This window comes from Cibotium barometz, chromosome 27 (assembly GCF_041138505.1).
Source record: "Cibotium barometz isolate CiBa-2024 chromosome 27, ASM4113850v1, whole genome shotgun sequence".
NCBI lineage: Eukaryota > Viridiplantae > Streptophyta > Polypodiopsida > Cyatheales > Cibotiaceae > Cibotium > Cibotium barometz.
The window spans coordinates 36,028,209-36,036,710 of NC_141072.1; positions in this window are offsets into that span (position 1 = coordinate 36,028,209).

An 8,502-nucleotide genomic window follows, 5' to 3' on the forward strand; every position below is an offset into this window, starting at 1 on the left:
CTAGCATAGTGCCACGAAAGCTTTCATGCAAGGGTGTCTAGTGCATATTGCATTGTCTTGCACTATTATTGTTTACAGATGATGCATTGCCATGATCCACTTATTGGTGTTTGAGCAGATTGAGAGTCTACTCTATCATTACATTCATGAATCAATGATAGTTCATGCTTCTTTTTACATTTTTAGCCATATTCTATTGCTAGTCTCTTTGTCACTGCACTAGCTCTAGGGCTTAAAAGTGATCCATAATTTGAGACACACCACCTAATTTAATAGCATGGCAGAGTTTATGTTCCCATTCGATAAATTGCCCACATATATTCGTGGCAAAGTTCCACTCCGGACTGGGCAATTTCTTCTTTTACAAGATTTGGAATTTGTGCATTTCCACTACCAAATGCGCTCTCCCCATTCTCTTGGTCCTTCTTAGCTTGTGTTTGTTTTCTCATATCTTTTTCACTAACAATCCATAAAAATAAAGAAATAAGATCATGAAGAATGCCAAGAAAACAATCTTATAATGATCCTTTTGAGTTTTAAAAGAAATCTCAAAGATATGCAAGCATGATGGAGTATCTTTAAAGATAACTTTTCATATTATTATGTCGTCTTGTTACTTATATAAGTGATTATAGCCACAAATGTGGCTCATGGTCTTATTCAGGTTATCGATAGTACAAATACATTACATTGATCTTTAGCAAGAATAGTTAAGACTAGTGTTAATGCACATTTTATTATAGAAGCAAACATGATTGACAATCAAAGTTTCTACGATTAGTGGTATTAATAATCTTCTAACAATACATATCGATGCTCTATTAATAAATGAAGAAAAATTAATAAATGAAGCAAATAGGATTGATAATTGAGGGTGTCATAAGAAAAGAGCTATCTATAATCTTAAATCAAATAATAATATTATCATATGAAAACTTGGGTGACCATTTTTGTTGCTAAGAAAAAAGCTATCAACGATCGTATGCATAATACAACAAGAATTTTAAAGCCTAGAGTCCTTTCAACAAATATCCATATGCTTTTTTTCTACAATAGGCAAGACTAATATTGCCCAAGAACATGACACATAGCCCGACTTTGCACATATATACACTAACACACAATGTATGACTTGAATCAAGGACTAAACTTTGTCCAAAGCTAGGACAAATAGCCCACAATTCAAATCATTATCTAATAAAATCTAAATGAATATTCTATCAATTTCATCTTTCATGAACACTTTTGTCAAGGAATAGTATTGCCTGCCAACATAGTCCATGTAGCCCATTGAACACAAATGCACATACACTATATGCCCGACACACCGAGGACCAATAATGCCCACATTAGGACTGATGGCCCATGATGCAACACACCTATAACTATCCATTTGAAAATATGTACATATAGCTTGAGAAGTGATATATAGGTCAAGAATTACCTTAACACAGAAAAGAGCTAGTAACCCAACCATTGCACCCAAAATGTTTAGCCACTGGACTAGTAAGATACCTATATCAAGAACCAACACAACCGAGCACCCAAATAATTGGAGATCCAATGGCTCAATCTCAACAAGTATCCTTAGGTAAATCCACAAGAAGAGTTTCACACCCAAGTACCATGATGTAATCTCCCCAAGAGATTCCCCTAGCAATGATTGGAAGAGTTTCGATAGACCGCAAATATAATAAAAATACCCCACTAGGCTCTTTTATTTTCCCAATGGGCCTATCAAGATAGGGAAATAGCTCGGCTAGCCCAAGGGAAAAAAGCTCGATGGGGTTACCGATCCAAGGACTGGTTTTTATAGGTGAACGTGAATATTAACATCATTAATAAAATTATATTTAAGAGTTAATACCATGTTATTGTTTATGTCATTACGCCAATGAAAGCCTTGTATAAAATGGCTAAGATGTTGTTGAGTTCAATCTTGATAAGATGACCAAAAAGCAAACAAATTAATTATATAGTTCAAAGAATACTCGTTAGTTTAAAAAACCAAAAATAGATATGATAATTTGTTAATGTAGCTGCATCAATGCGTGCCCCTACTGTCTGAAGCAGGGTATCCACAACATTTTTATGCTCTATATTTGTTTTAGGTGTAGAGCTAGAGACCAAAACCCCCTTGACGTGCATAAAGACTACTCTTTGAACTTGAGTCTAGTGACCTTAGATCTCTACTCGTGGGAAATATGTTTTCCGCACCATTGGCCTTGATGGGCTGTCTAAAGAAGTTGTGGTTAAATTTTGGGATGCCTTATCTCCCTTGGTTACAGAACTATTAAATGATGCATGGGCTCATTAATATATGGACCCATGTCTGAAGCAAGGTATTAACAACGTACTCTATGTGTTATTGGAGACCCATAACTATGTCAGGCAGTGTACATAATATTCTCGCCAAAGCAATAGCCATCAAAACAAACCCTTGTCTAAGAAAACATGTACATACTAGCCAGTCTTGCTTTTCTAGGGGGAAGGTCCATCTGTGACAACATCTTGACTATGCAATTGGGTATTGATCATGCTTAGGCCTCTAGACAGGAACTTGTGATGCTGCAATTTCATTTTGCTAAGGCTTTTGATACTCTTAGATGGGATTTTTATAAATAAATTATGCATAAAATGGGTTTTGGGCCTGAAATAGCTAATGTGATTTTAGTACTAGGTAAAGGGGTTGAATATGTTATAGGCATTAATGGAAGACTATCTGATCCTACCTCTATTGTAAGGTCTATTACACAAGGCTACCCTCTTAGTCCCTTACTGTTTGCTCTTGCCACACACCCTCTATTCTACCTGTTAGAATCTAAAGGTATGGATGGCTCTTTAACTGGATTACATGTCTCAAACAGACTCATCTTGGGTTTAGAATTTACATATGATACCTTCATGTTTTTAAAAGCCTATAATGTTAACATTCAAACATTCATCCATGGATGTATCACATATGTACTCTATTGTTGGTATTGTTAGACTGAAGCTCAACATTGATAAATCTGTGTTGTTTGACCTGACTGCTTTTGATCTTGATGCATTGGTTTAACATAGAAAAAGGCTACTTATAGAGCATGTGTTCAGATATATGGGGTATCCAGTGGGGGTGAATGTATCTAATGTACAATAGAATGAATGGGTTTTGAATAAAGTGAGGGAAAAAATAATGTACCGAAAAGCAGATAAATGGCCTTTTATGTTAGATTGAAGATTGTGTAGGCTATATTAATTCCCTATTTTTGAATTTCCTACCACTTTTAGATTGAAAAGCATGTCATTTTTTGCTATATTTACAAGGTTTCTGTGGCAAGGGTCTAGGAAAAAACCTCTCGCTCTTATCCCATGGGATTTTGTCCATCAACCTAAAGACTGGGGTGGGATTTTGTATGTCAACCACTACAATACAAACCCTAATCTTAAAATCCCTAAAACTAACAAACCCTAATCTTACTTGTAAACCCAATAACATATAGAAATATGAGAGAGGAAACATACAAGAAAGAGATCTCTTACCTTGTGAGGCTTGTATGTGTCGATAACCTATAAAATCAAACTAAATTAAGATAAAAAGTATTAATAATCCTAATCTTAGCCCTAATAGAAAGCATATACAAAACCCTAATCTTAATAGAAATCTTAATGAAAGCTTTTGCATAACATAGAAAACTTATTGAATCTTTTTTTCCCTTCTCATTGAAGTTTAACCCTAACCCTAGATTCTACATAGAAACCCTAATAAAGAGCTCTTTATTAGGGTTTCTATGTAGAATCTAGGGTTAGGGTTAAGCTTAAATAAGAAGAGAAAAAGAAGAAAATATAAACTTAAAAGAGAGAAAAAAGAAGGGAAATACTCAGAAAAAAGCTTGTTTGCATAGGAGATGAAGGAAAAGAGAAGACACACCTTGCTTGAGCTTGAAGAGGATAGGGTAGGAGAGGTAGAAGTGAAAGATTAGACATAAACCTGTAAAAAACTCAAAGTACCAAGGTTAGGGCATTCAAAAGATAAAAACAACACGACAGGAAAACATTAGGGGAAGGTTGATGTCTATAGGGGCCCTTTAAGCTGTCATATTATGATTTTAATGAACTTTTGTTAAAACGTTAAGTTTCTTTGACTTTAGATACCTTCTTGTTGTTCAAACGGCTAGAAGTTTGAATTTCAAAGTTTCCTGCCAAAATTGAATTTGAAATCGAGCGAGCAAAACTATATCATGTGACATATCTATGGAAAGAGCTCGACGAGTAGATTCTGGATCTGTAATCTCCGACAAATTTTGAGCTCATATGTAGAAGTTATGGACATCCGAAATTTCAAAAACTTTCCCTCCCCCACTTTTTGGAAATGAAAAGTACAACAAGGCATCTTCTAGCGAATCTTTTGACCACCTTTAATCACCCAACATTTTTGTATACATGGCATCACACGATTGGCTCTTTTCCTTAATAACCTTTTAATCACATGGCATCTTAAAGGGCCCCTATAGACCTAATGGAAGCCGGATACTTTTGCAAGCCATGCTATTGAGCAGCATTTTATTTTTTACAATATAGTAGCATTTTTTCACTACTATGAATGCTGCTGGAGCATCGTTTTTTTGCTATTGAACAACATTTTTATACTATAGAGTAGTGTGTTTTGCAGTGTAAAAACGTTGCTGAGCAGCATTTTTGTGCTGCTCGACAGCGTTAATATCCCCAACATTTTCCTTTTGACAAAAACGGTGCAAAAATGTTGCTAAAAAATGTTGTTATGCTGCCAATGTGTTGTAGTGAGCCTAAATACTAGGGTGTCTATCAGCCTAAAGATCGGGGTGGGATTTTGTCTGTCAACCTAAAGACTAGGTGGGATTTTGTCTGTATTAGCAAAGACTGGGGTGGATTGGGTATTAGATATTTGTCCACGCACTTAATTGTCAAAAGGGCCACCTTTATAGAGAAATGTTTGTAAATGAAATCATGTGGTGCTGGTGTATGTGGGAGTTAATCCAGATAGGTACAACGCACTTTCATGGCATGTGGGAGTTGCATAGCTGGACTAAAGTATTTTCACATGCTCCTCTTAAAGTTTAGGATAGGATTGCATCTTTTATGATTTCTTCCTAGAATCTTTGTTGTGTTTCATTGATTTGGGCTAGAATAAGATACACTCAAAATTCACAGCTTGTTGAAAAATCCTATTCTTAAGTTGGCAAGCCTTTTAAGGTAGTTATAAGATGTTAGTGGATTTACTATAAGAGGTGTTGTAACATGAGCTACCAATTCTAACAATTGGTCATATGTCTTGAAGTCGATGATCCAAGAATGATCATGTGCTGTAGGATTAGGTGCCTCTCTACACACTTCTCCTGAATGGAAACAAATAGCTCTATTTCTACATAATTACTCTTGGTATTTGCGTGCTTTTTTCTAGATTCCTTGACTATGTTCCCTTTCTTGTTACAATAATAACATTTAACCTTTTTCTTCTCTTTAGAAGAGTTAGAATCCTTACCCTTTTTCTTCATGTTAGCTGAGAAATCTTGGTCACTACGTTGCACGACTTTGTATTTGCATCTCCTCATCTCGAAGTAATGAGCTAAACTCCTCAAATGTAAGAGGAGTTGAGAGTTTTGTTTTTAAAAAACCTCCTGCTTTGGTTTTGGGTTCTTCTAATAGATATTTCCACGAGAAGGGAGTGAATCTTATATCCCAAGTGCTGGACTTTAAGGGGATACTAATCTCTTTTTTTGCAGTTAAAAGAAGATACCATATGGGCTATGTCTGCTATGTACTATGGTCTTTAACCTTCATATCCCCATTACACTTAACTTAGCAGACAAGTTCAGAGAGACTGGGATCTTACAGGTTAACTGGTCATTGACAGCTAATACTAAGGACTTTAACAACATGTTGAGAGACAAACTAAAAATCATGTCCAATAGGGAAAGAAGACTTAGACATGAGGATGAGTATCGTTGGAAATTTAGATCATCAACTCTGCAAAAGTTGGCAAAGAAGTATGATGGATCTAGTGATCCAAATGACCACATAGCTTCTTTACAAATGTTACATGCGAGTAGGTCAAAGATCAACACATGCGAGTAGGTCAAAGATCAACACAAGCGAGTAGAAGGCTTTGGAATGACTATAGAAGGAAATGCCCTAGCTTTGTTTTAGACATTAGAGTTGGATATCCTAGACACATACCAAGGCTTAGAGAGGGATTTCATTGCGGCCTTCTCTAAGATGGAAATCAAGCACATTGCAGTCACACTGGTATATAGCTCAAATTGAAACTCGTGAGATGAGAACCTATGATGTATGCAGTCATGAGAAAACTTGGATGTGGCCTTGTCGTATACAATAATTATTGGTGAGTTTAATCTCAAATGCAATAAAAAAAGTTGGGTATGCGTTAGGCCTTAAATTTGAAGCTCAAGTTGGGCGTCTGAGCTTTTTTGAGCATCAAATGACATCCTCTAATTTGGCCACTTAATATCCCAAAGTGTCAAATGAAACTTAATTCTAACGTCTAAGGCTTCAAGGGGGTATAGAAAGTACATAGTATAAATATATGGTGTTATGGTAGATTCTATATATGGTATGAAAATCTAACTACTCCAACCGAGATGGGCCATTGGCATGCCTAGAGGCTAGTTTGAATATGTCGCATAATCATCATGATTCCGATTTCCACCGCCTCAGCCTCGTGGATAGCAGCCTGGCCCTTGGGCCTGCAAGCATTAAATATATTCAAATTTTATTTTATTTTATTTTTATTTTATTTTATTTTTTTTAAAGCAGGTACAGGAAATTTTAGAAATACTCACACACACCCCCAGGCCCCAACCCCCGTATGGTGGAAGGCACCCCCCTCGGGTTTGGCACAAGTCGGGGCCGAGGCTGCCCACATATCAACTGAGCGCTAGTTTAACTGTTAGAGTGTTGGACTCTAATCCCCAAGGTCGTGAGTTCGAATCTTGTGGGGCCTCATGTGGTATCATCTCCCTTGATGGGAGATTTATAAGTCCTAAATATATTCAAATTTTAAAGTCGTGAGTGCCTGGGCCGGCAGCACCAGAGCAGCAACTTGTAACTTGCAAGCCTCTTGCAACGGTTCGCCTTGCAAGTTGCATGTGCTTACTTATTGCGACTAGGCTGTTGGAAGAGCGCAGGTGGCCTGCAGAAATCCAGATGCGATAGTTGCCCAGTGCCCACGACTCCATGCCAATCTAAATTTGTTTTTCTGTGTAGATGTGACGTGTTTTCCCCCTCGTTTTGCGGGCTTCTGATGCGATCCGGAGGGATTTGATCTTGATCCGGAGCCTGGCCCAACTAACAGTGACGCCTCTGCCATTCTACAGCCACCAACAGTGTCACTGCCAGTCAGAGCCTGGCCTGGAGGAATCTTCTTACAGCCTGGACATGTGACTCGTGGACGAGTCATGACTCAGGAGATTTTGGCCAATAATAGCTCAGTAGTCTCGCCGATGGGCTCATCCTAGGTGTCAACTAGCCTGCAAGTTGCAGTTGCGGTTATTTTGCTTGCAGCTCTGCAAGGGTCTTTTGCAACTCCTCGGAGCTGTTCACGCCAGGCCCCAGGGAGAGACTGGAGGGCAACCAACTGCCCTCCTGGCATTTTATACCACAAGGATAGAGAACTCTGGCTACCCTCCAATGGTGTATGTAACCACTACCAAAAAAGGTCAACCAGATATACCACTAAGATGGAGTTGATGAAGGCCTGCCAGCTATACCACTGCCATACCACTGAGCTGGAGTTGATGATGAAGGCCCGTCATCTTCTTCAATATCTGCGTCTTTTTTTTTGGTTAAAACGGTGGAATATATTAGAAAAAAATATGGTTACAAGATCCCATGTGGAAGGTCCATGGGGAGACACTACGACCTGATGATACCTTCAGCAAAAGAGGGTACACACCCTGAAACAAAATCAGAAACTGAACTAAATCAAATCATGAACTGTTCGGCCAGCCAGCACCAGTAAAGGTAAAGATCTTCAGAAGAGGAATAACAGAGACACTACAGCAGAAAATCCTGATGTATCAGTTCACGGCGGCCAGCCCCTCTTCTAATCCGTGAGAGAGGATGATGAAACATAATGAGCATAACAATTCTGATGCACCCGTTTTGACAGACAAATCCTGAATCACAGACTGAGGCACTAGGCAGTGGCTAGCCAGCCCCAGTGGAGCTAGCCTGAGAGGATGGTAGAATATCATGAGCAGAAAATTGAGGCCATGAGGGCTTAAAGAACCCCACAGAAGCTCTCTGAAGCCTGGACGTAGAACTCGGAATTCTGCAGTCTTCTTTGACATTCCAGATGGAGCCCTTGTAGCATAACTTCCTTTGATTGGCAATGTGAGGAGACATGGAATCTCTTCCATTTCCTCCAAGGTAGGTCTTGCCACCCCGGTCCACCTCCATGGAAACACCACTCGGCTGGAGTTGATGGATAAGCTTGAGTACACTGTCAAGAAAAAGATAAAAGTG